Source organism: Podarcis vaucheri (assembly GCF_965113315.1).
Source record: "Podarcis vaucheri genome assembly, chromosome: 8".
Classification (NCBI taxonomy): Eukaryota; Metazoa; Chordata; class Lepidosauria; order Squamata; family Lacertidae; genus Podarcis; species Podarcis vaucheri.
In genome coordinates this window covers 74,378,986-74,399,017 of record NC_138766.1, presented here as the reverse complement: position 1 = coordinate 74,399,017, position 20,032 = coordinate 74,378,986, and the positions used below count along the sequence as shown (strand labels likewise).

Here is a 20,032-nt window from a genome sequence, read left to right as displayed (position 1 = left end):
GATGAGAGGAGTTGTAGTTTAGGGTTCTTCCAAAGGTTCCCTACCACTGTGCTAGGGAGACAGATTTTAACCCACTTTAACTGCACCAACCTGAAAATCAGGATGCCCTTGGATCCCTGTTGCAAAATAGCGGCAACCTGGAAGCACCCTGGGACTTTAAAACCCGTTACCAGTACTTTAAATTGAGCAAAGAGACCAGCTTAGGATGAGCATATGTCCTGCTGCACACCATTTGAAGAGCAGACCGGCCCGAGTCCAATTGAAAGATAGGGAGTCAAAAGAAGGGGAAAGTTGCTCACCCAGAGATCATACCTGTACAGCAGTTTAAGCTACCAAACTTCCCCACTACGATGAGATGTACTGTCTTTCTATTGAAATCAGTAATCATTTCTAAGCATGCATATACAGACATATAAATTAGCACATGCACCTTTTGTGCAAACCTGTGACCTCTTTCTAGCGGGGTGAATCATTTCCTCTTTTTGGTGATGCATTAAGCAGCCACTCTTGAATAGAGAACTGGTGCATCAACCTGAATGGAAGTTGCACATAAGAGGGATTGTGGTTTCCTTATTTTGGCATGAGCTGAAATACGCCAGCGCGGCTCATGATGCAGAGTGCTGGACCATTTCATTTTCTTCCCTGTCATACAAGGACTCCTCTGCTTAGTATGATTCAGGAGGTTCAGCCCAATAAACAGTAGCAAGCAAAGCACGTCAGAGGACCACTTCTGAAAGGCGAAGGAAGTATGGTGGTGATTTGCCACCTACAGAACATCTTCCATGGATTGAAATGGTTTTAACTAGTCCAGACCCCTATTCGGAATGGTTACACCACAAATATGCTTCCCTGGAACTAATAAAAATCTCATTTGTCATAGGCTTATGTAGTGGTACTCATAGCTTTACCAGCGGAGGGGTTGTGCTTTTTCAACTTTTGGCAGACAAAGTGGACAGATCCATTAGTCAGACGCAGGCTGCTTTGGAACTTGCTCTGCTTAGTTTTATTTTATTTAACATACTATATGAAATCCTTTTTTCCATAGGGTTGATTTGGGTGAAGTTTAACTATTACAGGCAAGAAACAAATTGTCTTGATATGTGTTCACCGTACTTATTAAATACACAGTGGTACCTCGGTTCTTGAATGTAATCCGTTCCGGAAGACCATTCGAGTTCCGAAACGTTCGAAAACTGAGGCGCAAAGGACTGTCTGCAAATTCAATTGAGAAAATTGAAAAACATGCAGTGGAAGCCGTTTGACTTCTGAGGGTGTTTGAAAACGGAAACATTTTCTTCTGGGTTTTTGGCATTCGGGTTCCGAAACATTAGTCAATGGCGATGTTCAAGAACTGTACACTCAATCTGTGTAGTAACATGTATTCCCCATCATATTAATTTAATTTAATTAAGTTGCATACTGCCCTATATACTTTTAGATCTCAGGGTGGTTCACAACTTAAAATTACAATATAAAAATATAAAATACATAATAAAAACAAAAACAAAGACAACCCAATAACACCTCTCCCCCCCCTTCCACAACACGTTTAAAAGGGCATCAGATGTCAATCAGCCAATGGCCTGATTAAAGAGGAACTTTTTCGCCTGGTTCCTAAAGGTGCATAATGAAGTCGCTAGCTGAACCTTCCCAAGGAAAGCATTCCACAAGCGGGAAACTGCTGCAGAAAAGGCCCTTTCTTGTGGAGGAGACACATGAAGAAGGGTCTCAGATGATGATCACAGGATCCAGGTAGGTTCATATGGAGAAAGGTGGTCCTTGAGGTATTGCTGTCCTGAGATGTTTATGGCTATATAGGTCCAAACCAGCACTTTGAATTGGGCCCAGAAACTAATTGGTAGCCAGTGCAGTTGGACCAGGATCAGTGTAATATGCTCAAACCGTCTTGCCCCAGTGAGGAACCTGGCTGCTGAATTCTGCACTAGCTGAAGTTTCTGCACTCTCTTCAGAGACAGCCCTACGTATAATGAATTCTGTGAGCTGTAGTTTGTTAAAGGTGCCGAGGGTTGTTAGGAGCCCCCTCTCCCCATCCCAGAATACCTTAATCTAGCCCTCTTTACAGAGAAGTCTGGGAATTGTAGCTCTGTGAGGGGACTAGGGACCTCCTAACAACTCTCAGCACCTTTAACAAACCACAGCTCCCAGATTTCTTTGTGGGGAGGGCTGTGACTATTTACAGTAATATCCTTGTTCCTTAAGTGCATGGTGTAAACATGGCCTTAAGTCACGCCCATTAATTTCTGCAGGTCTACACCGAGTATGACTTACACCAGATACATCCCTGGCTGTTTCCTTGTACTCAGGAGGTGTAGGCCTGCCGGAGACAAACGCTGTGATTTCTGTGCACCGTCTTAAGAGGGCCTCCCCCACTGATTCCAGTGCCCCCCATCCCACATGGGAACATGCCTCCCGCTGAACTTGTGTGTATAAAGAGAGAGGTATTTTGGCCTGTATCAGATTGAAATTATACCAATAACTGAGGTTTAGAAGGTATCATTATCAGGAGGTCTGGGCCCAAAGGATACAATTATGCCAATGTCTCAAAGGCTAAAACAATTCTGGGCCTCTTCCAGCCAGCACATATCGCTGTCAGCTCCTCAGACAGTTTACCTTTTCCCAAGCAGCTTTTCCTCGCCTTATCGTCTTGGCAGATCTAACATCCAAGTACTCCAATTACTGCACTTAAGTACAAGCCACATTACATATACTTTACACCTCATCTTTATCTCTGCCTTTCTGGTGATGTGATATTATGCAAACCCCACTTTTTAAATTTATTTTTCTAAACACACACACACACGCATTAGAAAAGTAGAGTAGAAACTGGCTTACCCTTAAGAATCAGGTTTCCAAATAGCTTTTGATCGGAACAGCATATCACACGGAGTCCTGACCCAACCAGTTGCAAGGTTTGCCAAAAGTATTCTTTGAGAAATAAGCAAATCCTTATGTATAACTATAGTGGAACTGCAGTGGTATAGTGGACAGAGTGGCAGGACTAGACTGGGGAGAACTGGGTTCAAATCCCTAGAGAGGGGTCCCTCTTGTACTGCCTACCTACAAGACTGAGTGCAATGCGAGAGAATGACTCCTAGGGATGCAACTCCAGGGAGGAACAGTGGGATACAAGTATCATGTTGTTGTTTAGTCGTTTAGTTGTGTCCGACTCTTCATGACCCCATGGACCAGAGCACACCAGGCACTCCTGTCTTCCACTGCCTCCCGCAGCTTGGTCAAACTCATGTTTGTAGCTTCGAGAATACTGTCCAACCATCTCGTCCTCTGTCATCCCCTTCTCCTTGTGCCCTCAATCTTTCCCAACATCAGGGTCTTTTCCATGGAGTCTTCTCTCCTCATGAGGTGGCCAAAGTATTGGAGCCTCAGCTTCACAATCTGACCTTCCAGTGAGCACTCAGGGCTGATTTCCTTAAGAATGGATAGGTTGGATCTTCTTGCAGTCCACGGGACTCGCAAGAGTCTCCTCCAGCACCATAATTCAAAAGCATCAGTTCTTCGGCGATCAGCCTTCTTTATGGTCCAGCTCTCACTTCCATACATCACTACTGGGAAAACCATAGCTTTAACTATTACTGACCTTTGTTGGCAAGGTGATGTCTCTGCTTTTTAAGAACTTCCTGTCTAGGAACTACCTAATTTGCACTTCTCAAACTAATGCACTGACCGAAACATAGGCATCCTTCAAAATCCTTCACATTCTGCATTACGGTTCTCCAGTGAAACATTGTATACAAAAATTCATGTATTGGGGAGAAACTGCATAAAAATGTATATATTTGTGAAAAAAACACACAAAAACACATTATAATAAGGGGAAATTGCTATCAAAACATGTAAATTCATCCATACAAAAATGTTTTTATTGGGGGAAATTCACATAGACATGCTGATGAAATTTCAAGATTTTTTTTAAAAAATGCAAATTGCTGCAGAAGTGTGGAGGACTGAGTTTAAGATTGGAAAAATGAGAAATGGAGGGAAACCAAAATAGGCATATTAATCCATCCCTGAATTAGATGCACTTCAAAGGGGAAGTCATTCCAGAGGCATGAACTCCCATCATGTCTGACCACTGGCTATGCCGGCTGAGGCTGATGGGAGTTGGAGTCCAACCCCTGGAAGGCCAAAGATATCCACTTAATGGACCCCATTTTGATAGGAGTCTGTCTCTCCCATCCCCCACCTCCAGAGTGATTGCAATATCAGTGAATCCCCTCTAATACTAGTTATCTGCAGTCCCTGTGGCAAACACACAGCTGACTTTTCATTCAGCTTGCACCGTTCATGCTAATTATGGCTTCAATTACATTTTAAAATAGCATTTGATAAGCTTGGCTTAACTCTCTCTCCCTTAGTCCCACACCATCAAACAGAAGGGGGCCAGTTTCTGGAAAATTCATGCTGAAGTCTCACCGGCAAGGTTACAGAGGTCATGACCTTTCATGTGAAACCTCCCCAAAAGGTTATGCTTTGCATCACCAAAGTCACGAACATGACAAGCCTAACCCTTGTTTGTGGTCCCCCCCCACCCCACCTTTCCATTTCAGTGTCCTTAAGGCACAGCCTGTAGCTTGTAACATTAATCACTGATTGGAAGTTTACATAAATTTAGAAGTCGTAATCTAAAACCTGTCCCAAATTAGAAAAATGTGATGGGGAAGTAGTTAAAGTGGAGGTGGAATTCTTCTGATTACACTATTTATCAGGTAACATTTCAAATAATTAAACTGCGTTGTGAGGAGAATCGGGAGGAGGATAGTAATAGGCCAGGATGATGGTTGTGTTTGATTTTGTATTTAATCTCCAAGCTATGGAAACACTATTGGGACTTGATACATCACATATACAAGCAGATTAAAAGGGGGTGGAAGGTAAACTAAGGTAGACCACACTAGGTCAAAGAGACATCTGGCAAGGGTGTGTGTGTTTTTTAAGTGTGTTGGTAACTTTGAAAGGAAAATGGCATACATCTGATCAAGGGTTGCACAGAAAGTGAGCAGCGAGTTAACTCCATCTTATCTGGAGAGACAGGGACTTTATATCAGATCTACAAAAAGCCTTTCTGGAATAGGTTCAAGACTCCTGGCTACACTTAACAATCATTTCTTTTACATCAGGTGCCTTTTAACAGCATTAAGGAATAAATACAGAAATCCAATATTGAATAGGGGTTTCCTCTGCCTGCCAGTCATTCTAGCATGTTCTGCTTGGATTTAATCTTTCTAAAACATATTACTATTTATGTAGCACAATTTACTGCACACGAGGGCTGGAGACAAAATGATTGCTTTTTAGGGAGAGTTGAAAATGGCACGAAAGGAGCCTTTTTTGCCCATAGTACGGTACATAAATGTGTTTTGGTGTTCCACTATGATGTCTTGTCAAGCAGGGCATTATTTTTTCTCTTTTCTTTTTGTGGGAAGGACCATAGATCAGTGGTAGAGCACATTTTTTAATGCAGAAAATTCCATACACTGCTCGGAGCATCTACAGTTGTACTATTATTATTATTATTATTATTATTATTATTATTATTATTATTGGAGTTTTTTCCAGCTTGAGGGCCACATTCTCTTTTTGACAACCTTCTGAGGGCCGCAAAAAGTGGGCAAAGCAACAAATGTAAATTCTACCTTTGTACAGTAAAAAGGTAAAGGTCCCCTGGATGGTTAAGTCCAGTCAAAGGAGACTATGGGGTTGCAGCGCTCATCTTGCTTTCAGGCCAAGGGAGCCATCGTTTGTCCACAGACAGCTTTCTGGGTCATGTGGCCAGCATGACTAAACCACTTCCAGTGCAACGGAATACCGTGACAGAAACCAGAGCGCATAGAAATGCCATTTACTTCCCTGCCGCAGCGGTACCTATTTATCTACTTGCACTGGCATGCTTTCAAGCTGCTAGGTTGGCAGGAGCTAGGTTGGGACAGAGCAACGGGAGTTCACTCCGCTGCGGGGATTCGAACCACCGACCTTCTGATCAACAAGCCCAAGAGGCTCAGTGATTTAGACCACAGTGCCACCCACGTCCCTTTGTACAGTAGGAGAGTATCTGCAGACACATTCACCCAGGAAGAATACACTTGAGGTATGAAGCAAGGCCCAGTGAGGGGTGTGGCCTGCAGAAAGAAGGTGTGGCCTGGGGAGAGTTATGAGCGCCATACAGAGAGGCTTGGAGGGCATCTGGCTGGAACCAATGGGAAAGACCCCCAGCCCGAGTCCCTGCCAATCAAAACAGGCAATACCAGGCAAGATGGATCAATAGTCTGAGCAGCTTCCTATTCCAGCCTTTGTAGTAATTAAAAAAGCTGTCTGACTGAAGGCAATAGCGGGAGCAGATCAATGAGATTGGAAAACGAAGGCTATATCACATTAGTACCAACACTCTTAAAAACTATTGTCACTTCCCTCCATGGTTATTTCCATCTCCCAAGGATGATAAGCTTGTCAGCCCTCCAGGTGTGGCTGGACTACGGATCCCATCATCCCTGACCATTGGCCATGCTGAGGTGCAGGGGCATAGCTAGGCATTGGGGAGGTTGATCTCTGTCAAGAGTCTAGGCACAAAAAACACAATTTTCCACTCTGGCTTGGAGTGGCTAAGAGCCCACCTGGGCCACTCCTCTGCTGAGGTGGGGCTAATGGGAGTTGGAGTCTGGCAACATCTGGAGAACATTGTGTTGGGGATTGGCTGCCTTAAGGCAACTGTTCTTCTGTCTCACCAGTTCCTCATACTTTGGAGCAAGACAAGCAAAAGCTGGAGCTGGAATAAACTGCTGCTGCTCTTGCAGGACAGTGTGGAAGTCAGCTTCGAATGGACTGGGTATCTAACACCAAGTAAACGGGCAAAAATGTATAATGAAATCAAACAAGTGTTGTAAAAGTAAAGAGAAAGAAGGTTCTTCTTATCATATGTGGTGGCCTTGCAGTAAGGTTAAAGCTTACTGGGAAATGATATATAATGAATTGAAAAGGATGTTCAAAATAACCTTTGTAAAATACCAAAAAACCAAAAAACCAGAAGCTTTTCTTTTGGGAATTATAGGGACAGAACTACCGAAACTGTATAGTAATTTATTTATGTATGCTACTACATCAGCAAGAATGCTACTTGCCCCAAAATGGAAAGAAGCAGAAGTCCCAGCAAAGGAGGAATGGATACAAAAACTTATATGCAGAAATGGTGAAACTTACCGGAAGAATAAAAAAATCAAGATAACAAACTTGGAAATGGTTTATTGAATATTTACAGATAAACTGCAAACAGATTAAAAACATGGGCAGGATTATTGTAATAAACTGCAGTTTCATAAGAGTATATATTTAAAGTAGATAATTAAATGAATTTGGATATGCAGAAGATATTTTAAAATAAATTGAAGGAACCACAGAAAGAGGGGGAAGGAAGTCAAACTTTGAAATGTTAAAATGATTGTAAAATTAATGAAATGTATAAATTTGAAAAGTATAAATAAAAGCTTTTAAAAAATAAAAAAAGGAATGGGCCTGGTGCGGAGTTATCTGCTGGGTCCCAATGAATATACGTCTTCCCTGCCTTCTCTAGAGTAGTCCCCTAATAGTTTCCTGCTTGGCAGGGGGTTGGACTCGATGGCCCTTGTGGTCTCTTCCAACTCTATGATTCTATGATTCTATGACGCCCCTTTGCTGCCAGATGAGCATTCTTCTGCTGACTCTGTGCATCTTGCTGAACCCAATGCTGCCTTAGCTCCTGGGTGGATGGGTGGGTGTGAAAGAAAGGAGTCTGAAATCAAGGCAGGGTCCAAATGCAAGGACCTTGCATCTAGGTAATTTGGGCTGCTCTACTTTGACAACAGGTTCTGTGGGATCCTGAGTTCTGTTGGAGGTCTACACATAAGCCCCACTTGCAGCCCTTCCCCCTCTCATCCCCATAGATTTACATCTGCCTTAAATTGCTCACTTCCAGCTGTAAGGTAAAGGTAAAAGGACCCCTGACCATTAGGTCTAGTCGAGACCGACTCTGGGGTTGCGGCGCTCATCTTGCTTTATTGGCCGAAGGAGCAGGCGTACATCTTCCGGGTCATGTGGCCAACATGACTAAGCCGCTTCTGGTGAACCAGAGCAGCGCATGGAAACGCTGTTTATCTTCCCACTGGAGTGGTACCTATTTATCTACTTGCACTTTGATGTGCTTTCAAACTGCTAGGTTGGCAGGAGCAGGGACTGAGCAACGGGAGCTCACCCCGTCACAGGGATTTGAACCGCCGACCTTCTGATCAGCAAGTCCTAGGCTCTGTGGTTTAACCCACAGCGCCACCCGCGTCCCTGCTTCCAGCTGTAGGTTTCATTTAATTTCATTTTTAATTTGTACACCACTTTTCTATATTACTACAGTGGTACCTCTGGATGCGAATGGGATCCATTCCTGAGCCCCGTTTGCATCCAGAGCAGAACGCAACCTGCGTCTGCACGTGCACAGATCGTGATTCGCCGCTTCCGTGCATGACGTCATTTTGAGCGTCTGCGCATGCGCGAGTGGCGAAACCCGGAAGTAACGCGTTCCGTTACTTCTGAGTTGCCGCGGAGCGTAACCTGAAAACGCTCAACCTGAAGCGACTTTAACCCAAGGTATGACTGTATACCTAAGGCAGTTTACAAGCTGAAGAAACAGCAAAAGTAGTAAAGCTTACAACAATCTAATCCAATGCAAAAATGTCATCATAAAGACATAACTTTGAAATGAACAAATAATGTTCGATAAGCCATTAGAACATAACAATACACAATAAAATTAAATACCAGCAAAGAATAAACAGAAATTCACTCTTAACAATTGCAATAAATAATTGTATAATCAATAAAACTATAATCAATAAAAATAACAGCAAGTCACATTGCATAAAATAACACAAAGAAGCAAAGACACGCAACTTATAATTTTTTTTTAAAAAAACATATCTCTTCCCAGCTGCTTCTGCTGTTCCTAAAGGCGTGGTCTGGGAAAAGTTATGCATTGCCAGCCTTGACCACAGCTTGTCCACCAAAGCAGAAAGCTTCTGTGCTCTGAGATCTGCTGCCAGGGGGATCTGGCATTCTAGCTAGCAGGATCTCACTTGAAAGCATCTTCCTCCTTGTCAGAGACATCTTCATACGGATCTGATTTGAAAGGTGGCTCTGGTTGTTTCTGCCATGTCTTTGAACCGCACCATGCGCTCAGTCTTGACTGCAGCTGCTCCAAATGACTGCTAGAGAGTTTTTGGTATCCACCGAGCAAGACGGTTGGGTTTTATAAGGTGCTAGATTGTGTAAAACGCCATCCCATTCTTTCTAGGAAGCACGCCAGCGCTATGAATCGGTGCTTATTCTTTCAGAAAATTACAGTTCCATTAAAAAGTTTTTAAATATTTTATTTATTAAACCCATTTACTTTTCCACTCTTAAAAACAGAGCGAGATAGCTAACACCGGGAAGATTAAAAGCAATGTAATATGATTGGGGGGGGGGGATTCAAAGACACGCAACTCCAAAGAGTAATGGATCATAGATATGAGACAGAGAGAGAGAACGAACACAAACAATGTATTCCAGAAAGTAACAAAATTCTAATAGAGAGCAGGCCAAAGGCTTGCAGGGGGGGGGGACCTTCCGAAACATATTTAATCGCAAGAAAACTCCAGTTAAAAGGATGTGTTTATCCAATCACATTAGATTACTGCCCTTTAATTTGGACCCCGGAGCTGAAAGATGCTTTTCAACTTTTCCATTTTCTTGTGAGGAATCCTATTCAGAATAAGGGAATTTCCCTTTAAAAAGGGGAAACGTTGACAGCTATGGAAAGATGGGAGGGGTACAACAACAACAATTATTATTACATTTAAGGAAAGAAGACAATGTCCCTACCAGAGAAGAATGGTAAATTAAGCTGCTGGATTATGCTGAAATGGCAAAACTGACCGGAAAGCTCTGGAACCAAGAAGACCAAAACTTCAATAAAGAAGGGGAGGGGTGTTATAATTTACTTGAGAGACCACTGTAAGCAGATGAAAGCATTAGCAGGATTGCAATAACACTTGTAATGCAGACAATATTATGGACAAAACAGAGAGACATAAAATTTGGATGATGAAATAATATGCAGTTGAAAAGGTTAATAATAGGACCTACGGAGGGGAACACGGGAAGTCTAGAGATTTTGAGAAATCTCTAAATATTGTATTGTTATTATTTTATACTTGTAAAATCAAATAAAAGTTATTTCCCCCAAAATAATAATAGTTATTATGTTTATATCTCAGCTTTCCTCCAAGGAGCTCAAGGTGGTTTATGTGGTTACAACGAACCTTTGAGTAGGTGAAGCTGAGAGAGTGTAGCTGTCCCAAGGTTACCAAGTGAGGTTCATGGGTAAGTGGGGATTTGAACCCAGGGCTCCCAAGTACTGGTTCTACACTAACCACTACCCTACACTGGCTTTCCCATGCTGGCAGTCAACCACCATTTACAGTGGCCCCAAGCTGGAGTCCATAGTAAAAAGGTAAAGGGACCATTGACCATTAGGTCCAGTCATGGCCGACTCTGGGGTTGCGGCGCTCATCTCACTTTATTGGCCAATGGAGCCGGCGTACAGCTTCCGGGTCATGTGGCCAGCATGACTAAGCCGCTTCTGGCGAACCAGAGCAGCATACGGAAACACCGTTTACCTTCCCACCGGAGCAGTACCTATTTATCTACTTGCACTTTGACATGCTTTCGAACTGCTAGGTTGGCAGGAGCAGGGACCGAGCAACGGAAGCTCACCCCATCGCAGGGATTTGAAACGCCGACCGTCTGAGTGGCAAGTCCTAGGCTCTGTGGTTTAACCCACAGCACCACCCGCGTCCCAGGAGTCCATAGTAGAAGGAGGATAAAAGAGAATAGAAACTAGAAGCAAAATAAGCTAAGTATATGAAACACAAGAGGACAGGAATAGCAGCCCAGGATTTATTTGCAGAACTCAGAAGAAGTGGTTAAGTTCCAACATTAGGAAGGGCAGGCTAGATGAGATTAAGATGTATGTAAGTGGCCTTGAAAAGAAATCTTTATATACTGTCCAAAAACAACAGTTTTCTGGGCAGTTTACAAATAAAAAGGCCACAGAATACAAAGAAAATACACTCTGAAAATAAAATCTGAAACAGAATTAAACTGGGGGGGGGGGATCCAGTAGGATGGAATGACATCAGTACAAAAGACCTAAAAATATTTCTGACTGAGAACACTGGGGGGGGGGGAGGATTTTCATCTAGGGCTGAAAATACCATAATGCAGGCACCAGACGAGCCTCTCCAGGGAAGGCATTCCATTTCTATGGTGCCAACGCTGAAAAGACCCTTTCTGCTGTATCCATCCAACTTTCCTCATTTGGCAGGTGTACCCGAAGAAGTGTATCAGAAGTCTGGATGAGTATACAGTACATGGCAGGTGGTGATCTTTTGGCTAAACCACAAACGGGGTCAATGGGGTGCCCCTCCAAATACTGCATGTACTATTTTATATGTTATAGTTTATCTTTTTGTACCAGTTGCAAAAATAAATAAATAATACCATTATATTGAAACTGACAAAATAGTGAATAAAAAAAAATCAACAGGAATATTTTTTTTAATGTGTAGCTATCATGAAATGCAGCAGAGTGAGAAAATTAACTAAGACAATAAAACTGTACAGAGCAAGCATTTCTAGGCAAAGGGTGACGTCCAATGTTGTGCAAGGGGACTTCTGCTTGTGCAACAGAGGTTCCAACTTCCTTGCCTTCCGCTACATTTCCCCCAAATTTTCTCCAAAGGTCCCTCAATGCCCAGAGGTGCCCAGGGGGAAGAAAGGAGAAGTCACATTTTGTGAAGTTCGCTCTGTTGGACGAGGGAGCCTGTGTTGGATGTTACACCAAAAGTTGAAGTAGATCTAGAACAAGATAATAATACTGAAATCACTTGTTCTTGAGTGAATTGACTTGCTGTTCTAATAGTAAAGAAAACAGAAAGAAATGAAACTTTTCCTTCCACTTTCTCCTAAAGCAAGAGTGTCGGACTCAAATGGCCTGGAGGAACAAAAACCAAAAAAACACACCCAATGGTGGATGATTTTCACAAAGCACATTGATTTAGGATCATGTTGTCTGTGCCCTTGATGGTACACTGAATACTCCTTAAAAAAGAAGAAGTGGGCATTCAAAGTGGAAATAACACATCCTTCATGGGGAAAGCATGACAGACAGTTAACTTATTTATTTCTATTTAACACACTACAGGCTTTCTGATTTTACGGCATTACATGTTTTGAACCTTTTAGTAAACTGGAGGTTTCTCATTTCAGTCTAACTGCTGTTAATTTGTTCCAAATGTTAACGTCGCAAATAAGGTCTGGTTACCATCTCGGCATTGAGTCGATAATAGGAACAGAGCTGATCAGCATCTGGTTTAGTTCAGAGTACAACACACCGCCTAATACTGCAAAATTTGGATTGGAAGATCCTGGCTGTTTCACGACCACCAAAACAAAAAACAAAAAACCTCCAGAAAAAAACCCCTGAACAGCACTCACATACAGTCATGTGTCATTATTTATTGCTTGATAGGTTTGCTAAATATGGAATATCACATTACTAATTTTGCCAAATTCCACAATACATAAACAGGCCAAAACCTCTTAACATAAATTATGGCAGAGCTGCCTTAATGATAATTTTAAAAATCCATGGCGCTTGCTTTCCGGAGTTGGAAAACCATTTAATATTTTTTTAAAGCACTCTAAGAAACATTTTTTTAAAAAGTTTCTAAATTCATTCTTTCTCTACTATAGACAACTCCCATCAGAGATGCATGAAAAAAATGTTGGGCACTGCCACTTTGTGAATAAACATGAAAATGGGCTTAACCATGAATCCAAATATAATCTGCAAATCGGCTCCTCCGCCCAAAGTGAAATGTACCGTAAGAATGTAAGAACTGTTCTGCCTCACATAGTTCTCTTTTTTGAGAAGTTCCTCAATATCTTCCTCACTGGCCTGTCATTTGTTGTATCTTTCAAGGTTGCAGTGATCAAACCAAATGAAACTATGATGCCAACTGCTTGCAGTTGTTATGAATGGATCTCCATTTCCCCATTCCATCTACATTTCACAGCATTTCACGCTGAATTCTTAATTGGGTTTTGACCCATGTAGAAAATATGTACAGGTTTGGAGTTTGCGGCATTTACAGCTGTCTTCCCTGTTGGTGGCGTTGAGAGTTACCCTCTTAAGTTTGTTTTTTATATCATACTCCTGCAAACTTTGGGGTTTGCCCAAGTCTGCTAATGCTTTCCTCTTCTCAGTAGCCCAGTTTGATTCCAATCCTGTTGGCACTCACCACCAGAATTCAGTAAAATGAGGAGTTATTATACACATATACTGTCGCTGTGTGCCTGGCACAAGCGTATCCGATCATCCTCTTGTGCTGCTAAGCTAACCATGCAGGGATCTTGCCACAACTGCATGATTTTCAAAGTCTACACTCAAAAGAGAAACATTCCCAGGCTGCCAGCGACAGTTTCAATCATCATGCCTATCTTTAGCAGAACAAGGAGAAAATGCAAAAGCAGCTTGTCAGACACATGTATTGTCAGACCCAATTAACAAAACAAACACAAGCAAGGCCTGATTGCTGCAACTTATATTTGGAGAGCAGCTCTGTCCTTTTTTTAAAAAAATAAATATGTTCCTAGAATTGTTCCATCAGTCTGGCTACAGCTGTAGCATCCAAGCACTAAAGCTCTTTACTCAAAAATAAATAAATCTAATACTATTAATGGCTAATCCCTTCATTCCATCGGTAAATCTTAGCCAGCAGGAAATCTGCCCTTGTGTATAGGGAGTGCAGGCAACTCTTCCAGTGGCTAAAAGACTTTTTTTTAAAAAAACTTGGATTTTATTCTTATCCAACAAAGGTGAAGCAATAAGGGCTGCAACTGTTATTCTGCCATTGCAATGCGTATTTATCTCTAGCAACTCCTGACAGGTACATGTTCTGCATGGAATCTAAGTGTGGAATTGTACTGCAGTTGTTAGCTTGCAGATTGTGGCTTGCAGACCTCATGACTGTGAAGTCTTCCTTTGCAGTTGTGTCCTGTCCTCACGGCACACTTGAGTGCTCATGTTTGGTGTTCTTGGATGCAAGTAGCAAGCGAGCGAGGCCTTCTTGCCAGGAAATCAAATTTAATTAGCTTTTATCCACCCACCCCTTGTAAAATGTCTGAAACCCAAGTATCGCTGAAATGCAATGCGTAGCAAATACGAATGCTGTCACAACTGAACCTCTGCCAAGAAGAGAACTCTTCACTAACTGAGCTCACCGTAGCAAAAGGGATGATTCAGAGAAAATGAAGCTGCAAATAAAAAAATGAAGGTACACTGCATAAACCTAACTCATCCTGGGTGCATCAAAATAGTATTCATGACTGAATTTAACTTCTCCATCTGCTCTATCCTTGCCTAAGGACATCTACAATATTTCGACTCTTTTAATATATGAAGGCTGAAGTTACTTCAAGCTATTGTGAGCAGCATTGCAAGTCCCATGAATAAACATGACTTCCTTCTGACACATAGGACTGTCATTACTCAGTGGCTTAGCCCCACAAATGCATTTAAAAATATATTTGGAGAGACCACGGATGGGGTGGGGGAGAGACGATTGCAAGAGGGACACTACAGTGGTACCTCGGGTTAAGAACTTAATTTTTCTGGAGGTCCGTTCTTAACCTGAAACTGTTCTTAACCTGAGGTACCACTTTAGCTAATGGGGCCTCCTGCTGCCGCCACACAATTTCTGTTCTGATCCTGAAGTAAAGTTCTTAACCCGAGGTACTATTTTTGGGTTAGCGGAGTCTGTAACCTGAAGTGTCTGTAACCCAAGGTACCACTGTACTCTCTTCTTTTAAACTCACTTGTTTCCCTAAATTTTCCACTTCCATTTGGTTTAAACAATGAAAGTGGGGTTTTGCTCCTTCTTCAACTGTTTTAACAAGGCTGTAGCTATAATTCCACTAGCAAACTTTGTAATTATTGCCGCCGCTGTCGTTTTAGGTTGCGTTTCTTGTTTTCAGTTCATTGAAAACTGCCCTGCAACTGAGCAGACAATACATTCGTACCGTATTTTTCCGTGAATAAGACGCCACCGTGAATAGGACGACCCCTATTTTTTGAGCCCCAAATTAAGAAATAAATTTATTTATATATTTAATTGCAACAGTCTGTGTATAAGACGACCCCCTATTTTAAACTTAAAAAATCTGGGGGGGGGGGAGTATATAGTCTTATATACGGAAAAACACGGTATTTCAAGTAAATAAATAAAATTTGAGCTTTGGGGGATTAATGGGTAATCCCAGAATCCAGTTTCATGCTTTTTTTATTCAATTTAAAATTTGGAGTTTTGAGCAGCTTTATTTATTTATTATTTAAAAGCTGCATAATGCAACCTTCCCCATCCTGGTGACATCCGGATGTTCTTGGCTATGGTTCTCTTCATCCCTGACCATTGGTCACAGAGCTATAGTCCAAAAACACCCAGAAGTAAGTTGGGAAACACTAGCACAGCACAACGGATTGGATCAGGCAGTGGAAGCACTGAAAACTCACTGGGAGGCAAAACCACCAGCATCCCAACTACATGATTAAAGCTAATTACATTACCTGTGAGCATATGCAAGGAATCCTTCCAACAGCTATTCTACTTATTTAATGTTTCCCACTCTGGGTGGCTTATGCTACATTTTAAAATGTTGCATTACAAACAGAAAGCTCGGGAGCTTTGAAAATTAGTGGTTTTACAAATGTAAATTGGGATTTATTTTTAAAAAACACACACCCAGCATTTATGCACTTCCATCCCCTAGATGGAGCACTGTCCCAATGAATTTGCAGCAAAGTTGCCTACAGCTTTTCCAGCAACATAGCTCAAATGCAACAGTAGTAGGTAAGTGAATGTCACTCTCAAGCATCATATTTAGCTTGCCAGTCCAAACTACCCATGCTCAAAGAAGAAATAACAGAGAAGGGCAAGTATTCAATTTTAATAGTGTGAGAGGCCAGAGGGTGAGCGCAGTTCCCTTCCACAACTTCTGTCTTTCAAGTAATTTTCTCCTAAGCAAAGTGCCAGTAGTGGCAGCAATCTCAGGCTAAGAGGTCCCGGAGAGTGGGCAAAATAGGTGGTTCATCACTCCTCACCTTCCCATCACTTTTGCTGATAAGTAAGGCTCACTAGGGACGCGGGTGGCGCTGTGGTCTAAACCACTGAGCCTAGGGCTTGCCAACTGAAAGGTCACCAGTTCGAATCCCCGCAACAGGGTGAGCTCCCGTTGGTCGGTCCCTGCTCCTGCCCACCTAAAAGTTTGAAATCACATCAAAGTGCAAGTAAATAGGTACTGCTCCGGCGGGAAGGTAAACGATGTTTCTATGCGTTGCTCTGGTTCACCACATGACCTGGAAGCTGTCTGCGGACAAACGCTGGTTCCTTCAGCCTATAGAGCGAGATGAGCGCGCAACCCCAGAGTTGTCCGCAACTGGACCTAACTGTCAGGGGTACCTTTACCTTTACCTAAGGCTCACTACCTACTTCACTTTAGGTATGGTTCAGAGTAGAACCATTTAAATTAATGTATGGTAGTCATGGCATTGATTTCAGTGGATCTACTCAGAGTACAACTCAGTCAGCTATCACCTTCAATGTTCAAACACATTTATAATAATAATAATAATAATCGGATCAAATTGTCATTCCCAGTCCTGGTTTGCAGAGAAAGTGCAAACCACAGTGTGCCAGTCCATACAGCCCTCTCCCAAACAAACTGTGGTTTGCTGCAAACCAGGGGAGAAGGGGATCATGATACACCAAGAGGGTGAATCCAAGAGTCCCTAAAAACTTGCTCACATACCACAAAATCATAGTATGGCATGTCTAAACTAGCCTATAGTGTTATCCCCATCTAAAATGAGGGAACACAAAAGGTATAAATTATTGGCTTGCTAACATGCTATATTTCTTGAGGATTTCAAGCTATGAAACAAAACTGCAAGCTTCCCTTGGTTATATGCACGTCATTTTAGTCCCTCGCCCAATTTTCATTTGTTGAGCATCTCCCACTGCACCTCCCTGTCTCCGAGGGGGAAATTACCCCCTTGCTCATAGCAGTGAAAACATTCTGTGCATTTCTGCTCCTCTATACCACAGTTCCAATGAAAACAACAAGCTGCACCCTCTCGCTGGCAGAAGCTTTGCACCTTGTACACAAAGGTTGTGTTCATACTAAATTCCAACAGTTTGCTTTAGTGCGGTATTTAGACCTGGAAATGTTCCTGGTCCAGGAGGAGTTGCATGTGTCCTGCTTTAAATGAACACCTAGAACTGGAAGATAAAGCATTACTTTTTCTCCCTAAAGTGCCGCTTCTCCCCAAAGCTACGAACTAGTATTCCATTTACTGCAAATATCCACATGCAGGGCTGAGAATCGAAGATAAAATATTGTCTTTTGACTCTACAGAAACCTGTTTTTCTACACAGCCTTTGATACACCTTTCACTCGAAAGAAATGAATAGAAACTGAGACAAATAGAACAGAGCAAAACTGGGTTGTTTATACAGACTGGCAAATGAAGTAGATTCAGATTCAACCTACTTAAAGAAACCAATGTTAAAATATATGCTCTGGTGGGGGGTTTTAACCACGCTTGTGTATTTGATCCCACTTCTAAAAACATTGTAGTGTGGGAATCAATGACTAAGAAGATCCTAAGCCTAAACAGTTCCTTAGCCTATGTAGTGACCTTTGTAGCAGCGTGGAGACAGGGCAACCTTGAAATCATTTAGCTATGAGGATATTTGACGGTTTCAACTTTTTAAAAATCTTTGTTTTGTCTTTATGGTTTTGGACACAATTATTATTGTTGTTATCAATATTGATTCCCATAAGATCTAATGAACAGACACACTTACTTTTAACTACTATCTTAGAACAGAAAGGCATAGCAATAACATTGATATTAATATTATTCTGCAAATAAAAAGTGTTCAGGGGAAAATATAAGGTCAGCCCTTGTTCGGTAAAGAACTGCTTAGTGCATGTATAACTTTACCGCAGCTTCATCAACTGTTCTGTTAGAACATTTTATGCCCCATATGGTATTCATTTTTAAGCACAGGTCTCCAGCACTCCTACATATGTTCAATAAATAATTCTGCTTTATCATCACTTAAGTTTATTTCTACATCATGTTATGGCTTAAGCATTTACTGTACATACAAGATCTGAAGAGACTGACGTTCAATAAATTTATTCTTTTTATTCATTTCAGTGGCTTTTCATCATAGCAGCAATAAATAGGAATTTTATATCTTTTATAAAACACATTATTTAAGAGAGTCACTTTCACTAACATGAAACCATTGTTAACACAACTGGGAATTTAAAATTAACATAACTCTTAGATAATTTGAGTTTGGACATGGAGCTGAGGAAAGAAAATCTATCACTGGGTAGCTTCGCTATCATTTAGGACTGGGTAATCTGCAGGGCCTCCAACATGTCTTCTACAGCTTTCAGAGAGTACTTCGTCTCCTTCTTACTGCGACCAGCATACTAAGGGAAAAGAAAGATTAACACTTGTTTTACAAAACCAAGTAATGAAAAGTCACAATAAGGTACATCACCACCAAAATTGCCAAGACTGCATGAGGAATCTTCTACTGCAGAAATGTTCCATTAAAAACCAGTACCAAGATTTGACTGTAAAAATGCCCATTTTATGTCCCCTCTCGTGTGATGCCTACAGAATGCAAAAGGACTGGCAGATTGAACATCTAAGAACCTGCGAGGGGCTTGTAGGCATCTCTGCTTCCATAGTGTCCCTTGCATCTCCCACCAGGAGCCAGGAGCTGCCCAAGACTACAGAAACTGAAGCCACCACCTATGTGAAGAAACCCTACCCTATTTCCTTGGTCTCATGCAGCTTCTTAAATATAGTGGCAAGCCATCTCAGAAGATTTGGCTAAGAGGCAAGTATTAACCCTCGAAATAAATAAAAAAGGACACTGGGCAGAAAGCACACCAAACAAAAGGGCCCATCCCACATGTACTTTCCATTAGTGATGTGGAACCCAGAGGGCTGGAAGATCAATTATCTCCACAGTAAGCCTGCTAATTATGCACGTTGAACTTGTGCACGTTCATTTGGCAAAATAAAAACAAAAACAATTTAAAAAGGGGTGAAAAGGAAGTGGAAGTCCAAGAAAAAAGACTCCAGCAGTCCCACCAACCATTGCACCTAATATGTTTTGACTATACGTGATTTTGGCTTTAGACGTGATTCCGAGAACATAACCCTGCATAAATTGTGGGCTTATTGTATTCAGTGTGGCACCCAATGCAAGATATCATATACTTAACAACAATAACAACTTACTTTTACTCTCATTGAAACTCAAGAGGCTGCATACACTTTTTTGACAACTTTATCCATTGTTGAACCACTTAGGAATCACTGTCACCTAAATAATACTTTTCAAAGCACCTTGTACACATTATCTTACTGTTATCCTTAAAAGTATCATCCCCATATTGCAGACTGGAGCTAAAGACCTTGTAAGTTCAAAGGAGAGATGAGATTCTAATCTCTAAGCAACCTGCTTAGCTACTACTCTAATCTACTATGTTAGTTTTGTGGGGTTGGGTCCTAACAACACTGAACAGAGTTCTTTCCATGCAAAAAGATTCCCATTATCTCTTACAAGCTTCAGCCTCCAGTGGTACCCCATAATTAGTTCTTAAAGATTAAAAGCCTTTGAAGAACAGGGTAGGCAGCTACCAAAAATTGTAGATTTCACAACAAAAATGTCTGCAACTAACACTTGGACCCAGCTTTTAGTGTTTATTTATATTTAACTGAAATCATAGACATGAACACTGATGTAGCTGAAGAAGAAATCCTAGTTTCAAATCTCACTTCTAC

At 41.7% G+C, this 20,032-nt stretch overlaps 1 protein-coding gene across 1 annotated transcript in view; it reads right to left on the bottom strand.

Annotated features, from left to right (window-relative positions):
• Positions 1–18,347: 18,347 nt before the first annotated feature.
• Positions 18,348–20,032, bottom strand: part of EMC2 (ER membrane protein complex subunit 2) — a 44,526-nt gene continuing 42,841 nt past the window's right edge. The window contains exon 11 of the mRNA XM_082235923.1: positions 18,348–18,663. The gene's annotated coding sequence lies outside the window, so the exon portion shown is untranslated. The remainder of the gene's footprint in view (positions 18,664–20,032) is intronic.